Below are 14,758 nucleotides of genomic sequence, written 5' to 3'. Positions count from 1 at the left end.
GTCAAATTTGGTTTTGAAATTGGTGAGTAATTTTTGAAATTTTAATAGTCATTTACTTTTGTAATACTGTGATTTTCAATAGTGGACTTCTTGTATAATTTTATATCATGAACTCTTGTGGTCAAACACAAAGTTACAATATAAGATCCGTGATTAATTTTTGTTTGAAGTTCTTAGACGATCCCCAAAGGTACATTAAAACCTAAAATGATATAGGTAATTAGCTCTAATAGTACTTCAAAACCAATCCAATTTTCGGTTTTTGGAAAAAAATACTCATCTTTAGGCTTAAACTAAACCCAAACCCAAAAGTTTTTCAAGTTATGTGAGTTAAAAAAGCATAATATAGAAAATATTCTTTTAAGTTTGAGTTTAGTGAAAATGGTTAGAGTAAAATCATATATGATGTGACATTTACACTACAATGAGTTTGAGTTTTGTGTAAATGGTTGGAGATGCTCTTACCTATGAATGGAAGCAAACTGACAGGATGGAAAAAAATTACGTTGACGTATGATAATGGAAGTGCTAGAAAAGATTACCGAAGAAGATGAAGGTCACTCATATAATAGAGGCGAAAAGAAAAACTTGGGGAAGAAGATAACTAGAACCTATTAGAGCATATATAAGAGAAGATGGAGGGGAATTCTTTAACGTAATTAAATTTATTTTTTTCATTATTTCTTGATTAGTGGTCTATTGTTGATTGATTCTTAAGTGATGGAATCATGGAACGCTAATTGTTTAGCACGGAAAGTCTACAATCATTTATAATATTTTAATTTTCACTTTCAATAATATTGATATCATTTGGGTAATTATACGGTGCCAATTGGAAGATTTAAATTAATTGTATTAACACTCGTGCTATATACGTGAGACATAAGAGTTTCAAATAATGAACATAAAATATAATAAAAATACAAAAAAAAAATAATTCTAAGCATCATGTAGATTTTAAAAAAACAGAAATGTCTCACTCTAAATGAATGAAACATTTATGCAATTTTAATTTATAATCTAAGTGGGGTAAAAATAATAAAATTAATCACGAAAAAATATGTGTGACTAATGATCAAAAAGTGTGAGTTAATTAGAATAAGATATACAAATAAAGAAAATATGTGTGACTATACAAATCTATCGGGTCGGGTCGGATGGAAAATTTACACAATTAAGTAAAGTTCATGACTTTTCATGCAACATTTAAAGTTCACGAGAAAAACTAACTTATTGTGAAAGTTCATGATTTTTCAGGTAATTTGCCCTTAGTTTTATAATAAAATGTGAGTTGGAATATGTTAGTGGAATATGAGGTCCACTACCAAAAATGGTAAAAAGTGATTGTGATAAATTTTGTGGGACTGATGGAAGGGAGTAGAAAATAGTAGCTACTTTGGGCTTGAACAACCTATTTGTTGTCTAAACACTTGCCCTACTTGGTATGGTAGAATGGAATGACATTCCTACCTCCATTCCATTTCATTTGCTTGGTATATTTTTTCTTAGGAATCACCATTCCATTTGGAATGGCCATTCCATTCCACATGAAAATAGTCATTCCATCCATTTAGCTAAGAAATGATCATTTCATTCCCATTCTCTTTTTTTCTTAATTTATATATTAACAAAATTTTACTACATATTATTTTATATATAAATTCAATATCACTCAATGTAATGATTTTTAAATTTTATAATAAAATTAAAATTTTAAAATTTTTAATTATTAAAAAAAATCCACACTACACACATATTGCACACACACTTCACACACTACACACACCACACACTCTGCAAATACCTACACGGCTACACTACACACACCACATACTCTACAAATACCAACAATATACAATTTGATTCCATTTATATTCCTTACATTAACCAAGCACAAGAATGGAATGGAACTCTCATTCCATTCTCATCATCATTCCATTCCTATCTCTATTCCATTTCTTCATTCTATTCCATCATACCAAGAAGCCCCTACATAATAATATTAGCTACATTGAGCCATTTTATTTGTATTAGTCTTCTTTTGGTCTTTGCTACTTAATTGGAGAACAAAATCAATGTTGAAGAAGTGGTTCGTTTGGTGTTGTTTTGTAATGAAAAATATACGTTCTTAGTTTAAAAAAAACGCATTAACAATAGAAAAAAATCAAGTCAACAAATGAAGAAGAACATAAAAGAGAAAGAAAAGTGTTTAAATAAAACAACAGAGTATTACACTGCTATTTCTTCCATTGCAATCAGTTTGATGCAATGAATTTGACGGGCTACATTGTGAGTCAGGTATATTATAAAATCTACGTATTTAGGGTCTATCTTTTTCGAGGGCGAGCAAGAACCAAGTTCTGGGACATATAGCGTTAAATAAATGTACAATCATTTACCCTTAAATTTTTTAATTTGTTAATACTATACATGTTTTTGGACTCATAGTTGGTTTAAATTTCCTAATCATTTTTGGGATTTCATAATCACTTTGGGGTCACAAGTGTGTTATGCGATTTCATAACCATTTTTTTGCTCCAATATCCGATGCGAAATGGTGTAGCATCTCAGCATGAAAAGTGCGGGGAGAAGTCCATTTCTTGGGCCATCATTTCTTGGGCCACCAGATTTGAAGAAGATTTGAAGGCGGTGTCGTGTTTTGAAATTTTCAGATCTAAAAATCATTGCCGGCGGCTTTGAAGGATAAACCCAGTTTCCGGCGGCCTCCTGATGTGGATCCATGTAATTCATGATCCATTAACTCAAGGAAAAACCCAATAGTAGATGTTTGATCAAATATTTTTGGTGAAGTAGATTTTCAATTAATCAAGGTAAACAAAGGCAAATCATAGATCCAACAAGATCTAATGAATCTAACAAGAACAAGAAGGATTAACATTGGATAAGGTGGAAAATGGAATACAAAGTCATTGATAAAGTAAGCTAAGGTACTTACAACATAACTTACATGCATTCATGGCTAGATCTTCAAGACAACCATAATCGGAATTGATGAACCAAGCAACCTAAATCTAGGAATTAGATAGAAACCATCTTCAAGAGGAACAAATCTCACAAGTATTTGATTTCAGCAAAAACTAAGGAATAAAATGGGAAAATGGGTATTTATTGTTTAGGCTAAATCCCAAGAAAAAGGCCCATAAAATCTAGGCAACGTCACTCTGCCCGGCCGAGTGAAAGTCTCTGGAGTCCGGCTTCCTTCCGTGCACTAACCGGCCGGGTGGACGATATAACCAAAAGTCACCCGGCTGGGTGGAATGCTCTGACCCTTTCATACCTTGGACGGGGCACCCGGCCGGGTGGCAGCATGGGTACCCGGCAGGGTGGGGAAGTTTGGCTGCGGCTCCTCCAGAAGGTTGTACCCGGCCGGGTGGTTTGGTGCATCAAATCCCACCCGGTCTGGTGGAATGCTTCCTCCTTCAAATTTCAGCACGTTTCTCATCGCGGGCTCCTTGTTCTTCATGGACTCCTCCAGCATGGCCTTATGCACAAAAGTAGAGAGCCCCTCCCGTAGCCGCCTCACCATGGACCTCGTCATGGGGCCTCCACGTGGGGTCATATCATCCTCCCCTTCTTGAAAAGGATTTGTCCTCAAATCCGAGCCTTCTCTATTCCTCGCCTCCTCGGGAGGTCCTCTAGTTTTATTGGATCCTTGGCATGTCTTCTCTCTCATCCTTGGACCCCAATCAATCCATGGTTCACGCCGAAGTGAAGACTCTTGATGTCTAGCACCCATGGGCATATCATCCTCCCCTTCTTGGAAAGGATTTGCCCTCAAATCCGGGTTCCGCACACCTATAAAATAGAACGAGAGCAAACCAAATATCAAAGTACAATGATGAAGACTAAGACCACTAACGACTCCAATAGAAGTTACCACACCAAGACGGTGGACACGCTCTAACAAGCTCAAAGCTAATACATAAGCTATGAGGAAACGAAAACCTAGGCAATCTTTAGCATTGAAGTCCCAAACAAAACCATGTGATGCATAGTCTTTGACAAAATGACAATAAAAGATGCCAACCCCATTGAACGGCTTAATTGTCATGCATGGAAAACAAGTATTATGCCACAACACACAAGCATCACACAATTTGACTCTTTTTGTCTCAAGCATTCCCACACTACCTATTCCCATGTTCTTCAATATCTTCACAAAATGTTTGGCATTCTCATTAGAGCAATGTGTATATAAGAAAGGGTGTCCTCATAGTGTGCAAAATGGAAAGTTATCAAGAGATGACTAAGCACAAATATCCTATTCGCATGATCATGCATCGAAGAATCATTTTCAATCATTAACGCACTAATCTTGCTCAAATAAGGAATACCCTTCCACAACTTGACAAACTCTTGTTCAACATATAGAGGAGGTTCATGACAATTCACATCAAGTTTGCACATAAATATATCAACCAACAAGCCAAGTTTACACAAGGGGTTTCAATCAATTGTCCCAATAACTTCAAGAAATGATTAAAAAATATATGAGCAATGCATCCATATACCTTCATGCAAAACATGTGGAATAAGAACAACACCATGTATAAGAAACTTGTGAAAAGCAACAACACATATCATAAGATTTTCATCAAAATAGGCCATACACGATTCCTCCAACAATTTTAAAACAAGATCACAAATAAGAGAACAATGCATTCTCATGCCATTAATCACAACACAACCTTTAAAGGACACGTGAGTAGGAAAATCATTCACAAAACGCCCATAGAACATTCTAATCCCATTGAAGGGCCTTATCATTTTACCATAAAAACATAGCAACTACCATGCTCTAAAATCTTCAACAATGTCACACACATTGGCCCTACTATCCCCAACAACATGCTCAAGAAACTTGCAATCAACAACAATCGAAAGCTTAGAAATCTTAGCATCTAAAAGAAACATTTCCATATTTATGCAAGAGTCCACATGTGAAATGCCATGTCTACCATTGCTTGGATCTATCAAGAAAGGGTCAATATATGATGCATAGATAGAATTAGCCTTCAACAATATAAGCTCTTGATGCCACAAATCGCACCTTCTCTCTAATACAATCATGTCTAAGGGAGCATCACAAGGAGACAAGGATAGTGCACTTGAACCTTGTACAAGAAGTTCATCCACTTGCCCACGTTCCTCTTGATCCTTCTCCGGGGGTGTAGTTTCCAAGCCTTGTACCACTTGGTGCTTCACTTCCATGTCTTCAATTTTGCTCATAACAAGAAGACATAAAAGTAGTATTAGTGGATAAGAACTTATTTTCCTCACCAAGGGCAAGAGGCAAAGGCTCATTTGGTGCCCACCCAAGGTTGGCCTTAGAATCAAACAAACACCCTTGACTCACTTGTGCTTGTGGTTTTTCTCTCATGTGGTGTTTTTCTTTTCTCTCACCCCCACCACTCTCTCTTCACTTTTGCACCTCACACTCTTGTCTTTTATCACGTTCTCTTGGCTTTTTAGACTCACTTTCACTCTCAAGCCTTCTCTCTCTCTCTCTCTCTCTCGTTCTTTTTCTCCACTAATTTGGTTTAAGCTCATCAAAGAAGGGACATTTCCATACACATCAAGAAACTCATGTGAGAAATGGAGAGAAGAGGATGTAGTGAAATGAGTTGATGGGGTACCCATTTGGTTTGTGTCAACACCACCATGTCGATAGGTATGCCTCAACCAAGTTCTATATGAGACTTCTTCTTCAATGGGCATTTCAAATCCCTTATGGCTAACATGATCTCTCACCCTCCTAGAATGCCACTCTCCATGTGACTTTGGAGCTCGTTTCCCACTACCTCCCCTATCACGTCCATTTTTATGGTACCTTGATTCATAGTCACCTCTATCATCACCATAGGGCTCAACTCTCCCTCGTTGATTGCCCATCTCAAATCTACCGTTCAATCCATATCCTCCCCTAAAATGACCTTGCCCAACATTCCCCATCCCGAATCTACCAAAGCCCCCATTTGCATCCTGATTTCTCACATTACCTCCTTTAACTTCCCCATGCCACTCTTCATACCCTTCCTCCTTGACATGTTCCTCCGGAGCATCATTCGGTAGGTGGTGACCCCTAGGAGTAGGAGTTCTCGACGTGTGGCCTTCCTTCAAGGTGTTGAACTCTTCAACTAGAGTGTTTTGGATGGCTCGTGTGCGACCTTCGGAATCTTGGATATCTTGTTTGAGATCACGTATGAGATCCGCCAACATTTGAGCCATTAAGCTCACTAGGTCCCACTCGGGTGTAGGATGGCTCATGCTCGTATCCTCCCCTTCCACACTTGTCCCCACCATTTTGTTGGACCGGGTGTGAGGAGGCATAAGGTAAATACCTGCAAATAAGACAAACACTAAGGACTAGCCCAAGTGTGGTTAGTCAAAAAGAAAATAAGATTTAAGAAGGTGGCTTTAACCAAGATGTCCCAACCTCCCCAAAAGTCACTCCCCAATTTCACTCGGGAAGAAGGTTTAGAATACAGTAATAGGTGGTTTCACTCACACTCGCAACTCCAATTCCAAGTTTTAGGTACTTGAGATGGATCAATCAAGGTATACCCCTTGGTAAAAAAAATCAAGAAGACTTAACACATAAACACATACTCCCTCCGTTTTTTAAAAATAGGGAGGTTTGAAACGGCACGGGGTTTTAATGCACAATTTGGTAAAGTAAGAGAGAGGGGGAGAAGAATTAGTTAAGTAAGAGAGAGGGAGAGAAAAAAGTAATGAAATTAATGTTAGTGGATCACGGGGTCTACTTTAAGTTGTTAATTGTAGTGGTATAAGTGGTAAATAAATTGATGTATAGGGGTGTAAAGATTTCCTAAAATAGAAAGTTTGAAAGTTCTTATTTTTAAAGAACGGACTAAAATGGAAAGAATTGCTATTTTTAAAAAACAGATGGAGTATTAGCAAGATGCAAGTAGGTTCAAGGCCTTAAGCAAAAACACACACAAGCCATATATGAAAGCTGAAAATGTAGCAAATATGGATTGAACTTTAGAAATTGTTTTCGTATGGTTCCTCAACCCCAAAATGGCTGAAAATTTGCATATATTTTCACTTTTGAGTGTATTTCAAAGATAAAATAGCCCCAACAAGTCAAATTTGGATATAGGGTATGCTTTTTCACTTTTTCCCTAACTATGCAAAAACAGGGCACATATATTCAATCGATCAGATCCATAGGCAAACGAAGGTATTTTTATCTGATTTTTTGTAGTCACGTAGCTAACATATCACAGTAACTTTATATAAAATTTCAGCTCAATCCAACAACAATAGGTCAATCCGATCAGCAATCACATGTAGGTTAAAAACAAGGAGCACACAAAGGCTAAAAGAAAAATCAAAGAAACAATAGATCGAACACCTAGTGAGTAATGGGGCCAATAGGTGGTTTGAAGGAGGAAACGGGGGGTATGGTCGATTTGGGGGAGGAAATCAATATGGGGTGGTGGAACCTTATGGGGATAGGTTTAGAAGAGATGGATACCATGGTGAGGAGGTCCGGCCTCGATTTGATGACCCTTCCAAGACCTTAAAGCACAACTTACCCGAATTCCATGGCAAGTTCGACCCCGAAGCCTACTTGGAGTGAGAATCTCAAGTGGATAAAAATTTTTCCCTCCACAATTATTCCGAGGGAGACAAGGTGAAGATTGCATTGGCGGAGTTTAGGGGCCTTGCTAATACTTGGTGGAATGATGTGACGAGGAAGAAGAGATTAGCTAGGTTGAGAGAAGTCCTTTCTTGGGAGGAGTTGTGTAGGATCATGAAGGAGTCATTCGTGCCTAAGTCCTACTACCTTAGGCTTAGAGGGGAGCTTTAAGACCTAAGGCAAGGATCAATGAGTGTGATGGATTATTATTATGAGCTTCTCTCCTTGATGAACAAGATAGGGGTGGATGAGTAGGAGGAGGTTACTTAAGACCGGTTCATCCATGGTCTCAACACTACTTTGAAGCATAAAGTACAAATTGGGGTGTTGAGGGGCATATCTTTGGGGGAAGTGCTTGGTTTTGTCGAGACCTTCGAGAGGCAAGGCAAGGAGGTGGCTCTTAGCAAGGCAAAGATGGCGTCTAGCCAATCTGGAGGGGGCATGGTGGCAAGCAAGTGGAGCACCCCTGCCAAAAAGATGGAGAGTTTCCCTAACTATCAAGGGAAGTCATCAAGCAAACCTACTCCTAGCCCTCAAGTCTCCAAAGCTCACGCCCCCTCGAGCGATAAAAAGGTACAATGCTTTAAGTGTAAGGGTTATGGTCATTATGCGCGTGACTACCCAAACCAACGTGTGATGGTTATTGGGCAAGATGGTAGTGTGTATAGTTAAGACGAGGAGGAGTGTGTAGAGGAGGGTGTGGAGGCTAGTGTGGATCCCCGCATGTCTTATTCTAGTGGGGATGAGGAGAATGAGGAGGTGAAGACGTTAGTAGTGCTTAGGATTCTCCATGTGCAACAAGGGATTGAGGAGCATAATGAGCAAAGGTGCAATATCTTCCACATGAATTGCAAGGTGAAAGATAAAACTTGTTTGGTGATCATTGATGAGGGAGAGTTGTGCCAATGTTATGAGTGAGCAATTGGTGGCTAAATTGGGGTTGGAGGCCGTCAAACATCCTAGGCCCTATAACTTCAATAGTTGGGGGAAACCGGGGAGTTGAAGGTGACTACTCAAAGCCTTGTGCCCTTGAAGAATGGAGTGTTTGAAGATGAAGTGTTGTGTGATGTGATACCCATGATGGCTTGCAATGTCTTATTGGGAAGGCTTTGGGAATTTGATAGGAAGGTCTATAAAAATGGGTACACTAATGAGTATTTCTACATGGTCAATGGATTGAAGGCTAGGTTGAAGCCTCTCTTGCCCGAGGATGTTTTTGAGGCACATCAACACATAAAGAAAAAGGCCCACAAAATCTAGGTAGCGTCACTATGCCCGGCCGGGTGAATATCAGAGTGTTAAATCACCAGGCCGGGTGAAATTCTCTGGAGTTCGGCTTCCTTCCGTGCACTACCCGACAGGGTGGACGAGATGACCAAAAGTCACCCGGCAGGGTGGAACACTCTGACCCTTTCACGCCTTGGACGAGGCACCCGGCAGCATGGTTACCCGGATGGGTGGGGAAGTTTGGCTGCAGCTCCTCTAGAAGGTTGTACCCAGCCGGGTGGTTTGGTGCATCAAATCCCACCCGGTCGGGTGGAATGCTTCCTCCTTCAAATTTCATCACGTTCCTCATCGCGGACTCCTTGTTCTTCATGGACTCCTCCAACAAGGCATTTTGCACAAAAGTAGAGAGCCCCTCCCGTAGCCACCTCGCCATGGACGGCATCATGGGGCCTCCACGTGGGGTCGTATCATCTCCCCTCCACTCCAGTAGCGTCAGAGGTCACCTTTAGGGGTGACCAATGGCGAGAAACCCGGCGAAGAGGGGAGGAATTGAATCTACGGCGGTTTTGCAATTTCCGCTGGATTTTGCTTTTTCCGGCGAAGTGAGGCTGTTTTTCAATTTGGTGAGGTTGTGGATTATTCGTTGAGGATCTCACCTTCACTCCCAATTGAACGCTCTTCTCAGAGGAAGCTTCGTCAACTCCAGCGAAGCTTGACAGATTGAGGGAGGCCGGTTTATTTGGGTGAAAGTGAAGTGTACTCTTTCGATTGAAGAACTTTAGTCCAAGGATTGTTCTGCACTCCAATCCTAAGTTTCCTTCCCATACTTTGTGCTCTTCATTCGATTATTACTTATTAGGGTTGGTTAATCCAAGGATTGTTTCGTTTTTGGGCAGCTTTCGAAATTTACTGTTACATTGCTTTTCGAATTGTTTTTGTGGTTGTTGTTGGTTTTGTCCCTCTTTGCAGGTATTACGAGGTGATTCCTTCCTTTGAGGAGTGTTTTTGAGTTCTAATTCAACCATTGGATCGTTTGTTTTGAGGATTGGAGGAGGTAGATTGTTCAAACAATTAGGAAAACCACTAAGTGTTCAAACAATAAGTCGTATTCTAGGCCTTGGTTACTGGTCAGTATAACGTGCATAATTGGAATATATCTGCAAAACAGTTGCTAAAGTGTGCAGGGAAAGTGTTCTAGTCAGTATGGAAAAGCTCGGACAACTCAGGTGAAAAGGGCGTCAAAATGTTACTATGCTGACCAGTATGCATGCCAAAAAGGCTCGAGATGGAGAAGAAGGATTGCTGGGAAGATCAGCCACAAGTAAGGGCAAAAGGGTCATTTCACGAAGAGAGTCTACCCTAAAAATCAAGGGCAGGCCTCCCTATAAAAGGAAGCCACTTGGAGAGAGAAAAAAAATCGATCATCGACTTTAGAAAAAACACTCTTAGTTAGAGTAGTTCTCTCTCGGCAGATCAGTCCTTCAGCCTAGTCTTTCATATTCTCGTTCTTCGCCATAGCCATGGTCACCTGAGAGTTTCATCAGTTCACCGGAGTTCCGCATTATCTCGTTCCAGCCAATGTGTTTCGTAGTGTCAGCGGTTCCATCGCCCGGAGTGGCAAAACAATATTTATTTGCTTTCTTAGTTAATCGCACTTTGTTTTCTTACGTTGGATCGGTTACATTTTCAATATTTGCTTACTTTGAAGTCTTAGTTGTGATCCAAACATTTTTATGATATGAAGTCATTTTTCTGCATCGGTTCCTGTTTGATTCTGTTTCTTTCTGCCTAGATAGCTTAGATCTAGTTGTTACGGTAATTTTCAAGTGTTGCGAGCATGTTATCATTTCCGAATTTATAGATCCGAGTTCATGAGTTTAGATAGCTGTTAGATTTTAGATCTGAAATGGTTAAGTGTGAAAGCCTAGTTTACGTGATTTATGTCACCTTGCATGTTACCCAGTAAGCGTAATTTCAGTTTCATTAGTTTAATCTTTTGATTTTGAGTTTAGATTGTAGATCTGTTTTTGTGGAGTTTGTTAACCTGAAATTATCGTTCATGGAATCTGAGTTGTTTGATTTGTGTTCATACTTGTTGGAGAAGACAATGTCCACATCCAAATTTGGAACCACTTTTACTTTTTAGTTACTTTTTGCTTTTGTCCTTTACTTTTCTCTACTTTTTCTGATGGTACCCTACAGATCTGTCAGCCTAATCACCTAACTACCACTTATTCTCTGATATTCAGTTTAGCCATTAATAGTAACCCAGTACCTTCCACATATTTCCTGAACCCATGTTCCCTACTCTCATGTACATAGCTACATGTCGATCATCTTTCACCCCTCCTAGTCAGTAGAGTGCCATCTTTAATTTTTGTCTAGGTAGAATCTCAACCCAAGCGTGGTAGCTAACCAACCTTTCCAGAATATCACCACAATTTCCAAAGCGCATTCATCTTTGTGGGATTCGACCCTTACCACCACTATACTAATCAGTAGAAGTGGGTTGAGGAATTTCTTTGATAGCCAGGTTCAGGCTTAGCTGGGACATCCATCCTGATCAGTAGGACACATCCTTGGCTTGACACGACACCTGCACAACCTGCATCTATCAGCTTCCTAGTTGAAAAACGTTTGTGCTTGATTTTTGTGGATGTAAAATGGATGAATTGATTTGTGATTATTTGCAATTCCATGAAATTTTACATATTTATATTATTGGTGTTTATTCTTAGCTTGAGCGAAAGATGATTACTACTTGGGATATTTATTATGCGATACTTAGTTCGAGGAAGCATGATTCTGAATTATATAAGGTATGAAAAATAGACTTGATGTTGACCTCTTGGTCAATGACTTGAAGTTGGTTCTCAATGAGGACCGTCCTCCTACATTCCATCTACAAGATGAGGCAAGGAATTGCACGCTTGGTGGCATACAGCGGATTGTCATCTCAAGGGGTTTCTGTTGGCCACTATTGGCAATGCCCTTGAGAGGTTTGACGAACCCAATAGGCCATTGATTAAGAAGCCCAAGTGGTTTGCAGAAGTGTCCTCCAATGCAAGAGCTAGACTTGTTGTGAAGCATTTAAGGTGTGAAGTATCGGAAGAGGGTCAAGACGTGGGCAAGTATGTCCTAGTCATGCATGGCTACTTCCATGAACTTCTCTTGTCGGGGGGCAAATTGACCCAGAAACCTGGCAGATGATGATCCTTGATGGGCTTCCAGATAGCTTTAATGAAGTCAGAGATAAAATTTTGTTTAGCGATAAAACAATTTCAGTTCTGGAGCTTTATAACAAGCTTGTAAGTGCTCAAGAAGAGATGAAGAAAAGCGGTGGTCTTTGAAATGACCAGGTTCAAGTCAGAAAAAGTTTATTTTTGCTCTTATTTACAATTGTTGAATTTTGGGTTTTGATATTTGGATATTGTTTTTGATATCATATTGGATTATTGGTATGGAATTATATTCCTATATTATCAATTGTCGTTCTGGATTATCAATATCGTTTTATAATGCTTGCATTATTAGAAAAATGAATTTTGATTATCCGATTCCTTATGACATCGAATGAACCAAGTTTATATCAAAATGTTTACTTGTGGTTATACTTGTTCATTCAATTATTAAGAAGGTTTGCTTCTAATCATGGTGATTAAGTTTCTTTACTCCTTTAAGTTTTGAACCATTATTGTGTCAATGAATCAATAGAACTTTTATGTTAGACATGGATTCAAAATAAAATAAAATGATCTTATGATCGTGTTTGTTCAAATAAAGATACAAGAAAAATAATCGCAATAATTGATTACAAGACAAGTAAATTAATTCAACTAGTCACAAGAAAAGTATTTATTTTAAATACTAGAAAGTCTTGTATAGTAAATATAGTGTGCGCATTAAAATTTATTTTAATGTTCCAAGCCAAGAGTTAACTATTTAAATAGTTGGTGTTTTATTTATTTTGTTGTGAAAGTGATAATTAAAATAGTGGGAGCTTTTCTTAAGGAATAATTAAATTCTAAGAGTTTAATAAGAGTTTTGTAGCTCGTTTTATTAAACTATGATGAATTTAACTCCAGACATAGTTTAAATTGTTTTAATAGCTTAAAGAATATTGAGACTTATAATTTTCTACTTTTAAAAGTGGGAACTAAATTTTGTCTCATTGAATATTCGCAGATGGAATTAAGAAAATGTTAGATAGAATTAAAAGGGCTCACGCCCTATTATGAAAGGAGTGGTGATTTGCACAAATTTCAAAACTCTAATAACATTATAAGGTTTTTCCAAGTTAACTATTAAAATTAGAGATACTTTCATATTTCAAAGAAAGTATTTCAAGTTAAAAGTCACAACAATGATTAAATAATGAACTCTTGGAATTTATGACTATAAAACAAAGGATGCAATCATTCAGTTTTACTTTTCATAAGGACTAATTTCCAATTAGTCATTGTGGTGAGACGATTATGTTCATACATACATTTACAGCACACATTATATAGCAAGGATAATACCAAGTTATATTGGGATTATACAATTAATGTTTTTGGAATCATATTTGACATGATTAAAACTTTATATATTGCTATAAGTACTCTACTTTCAATTAATAGAAATTCAGAAGGATCAAGAATACTGGATTTTGATGGAGGAATATGTATAAGTGTACTTGAGAAAGGCACATAAAATTATTCCACTGGATCAAAGGGCATAGAAATATCTTGAACAAATAAACGTGCTCCTAAGCAAGAATTAAGGATATAAATTACAAGTTTATATTTTCGTTTTTATGTACTCTAGCAACTATATTGGTAGATTCTTTTATAAGAATTATAGTTTGAGTACATGGTGGCCAAATCCTGCTTTGAGTATAAGTGGAAGAAAATGTGTGTGAATGTGTAGCACAAGGCCAATAAAGCGGTTGGTATACTCGAAAGCATTCTTTGAGTATAAGTGGGAGATTGTTGGAGTTTGTATACTAAAAGATGCTTCGAGCATACATGCCTTTGTACAGTCAACTTGTGCATGTATACGAGAAACGCCATGTCCACTTGTTTACCTAATTATGAGAATAAATAATATAATATAATGGTTTATTTATTGAAATATAATAAACAAGCCTAAGGCTTCTTACTAAGAAGGTCAAAGTAGGAAAATTCGATGATTCCTCGTGAGTTTACCAGTAGGGGACTTGACCAGATCTAGTAAGAAGATAAACATATTCACAACCTAGATAGGTCTTGGCTGCCTATTGGTATAGTTGCGGTGTTTGTGATAATTCTCTCTTACCTAATAAGAGATTAGTAACACCGGTGTGTTAAAGCATTGAAAGGATCTAATACGAAATGTATTCTTTATTGCTATCTACTGAAAGAATATATTTCAGAAATTTTAGTATTTTCTAGCCTATGAAATTAATATCAATATTGTTTATTTAATCAGACGTCACTTTGACTTATCAATATGGGAGAGTTTGTATGTAACTCAAACATGGTATCTTGGGTGGTAGTAATTGAATAACATGAAGGTATAGGAATATTATTTCATATAATTCGCGTGCCCAGTGTGGTATGATTAAATCCTCAAGAGGTGTTTGAAAAAGTAATTTATTATTCAGAAATCTGCGCAGTTGTAATTTTATTCCACGAATAATAAATAAAGTTTCAAACTAGAAAAACTCTTTGGAGAATTAATCTAATTCAAGTCACGTAGCAGACAAAAGAATTAAATTGATGGATTAAGATAATCTTAAATGCGAGAAATATTATAAAATAAAATGGACCCAAGTTATTTGTAATTTGGTGATTTAGATGGGAGTGCAATATTATTCTTTAG

The sequence above is a fragment of the Salvia splendens genome, chromosome 10 (genome assembly GCF_004379255.2).
Source record: "Salvia splendens isolate huo1 chromosome 10, SspV2, whole genome shotgun sequence".
Classification (NCBI taxonomy): domain Eukaryota; kingdom Viridiplantae; phylum Streptophyta; class Magnoliopsida; order Lamiales; family Lamiaceae; genus Salvia; species Salvia splendens.
The sequence above is the reverse complement of the archived record's forward strand: the minus strand, read 5'-3'. Positions refer to the sequence as shown.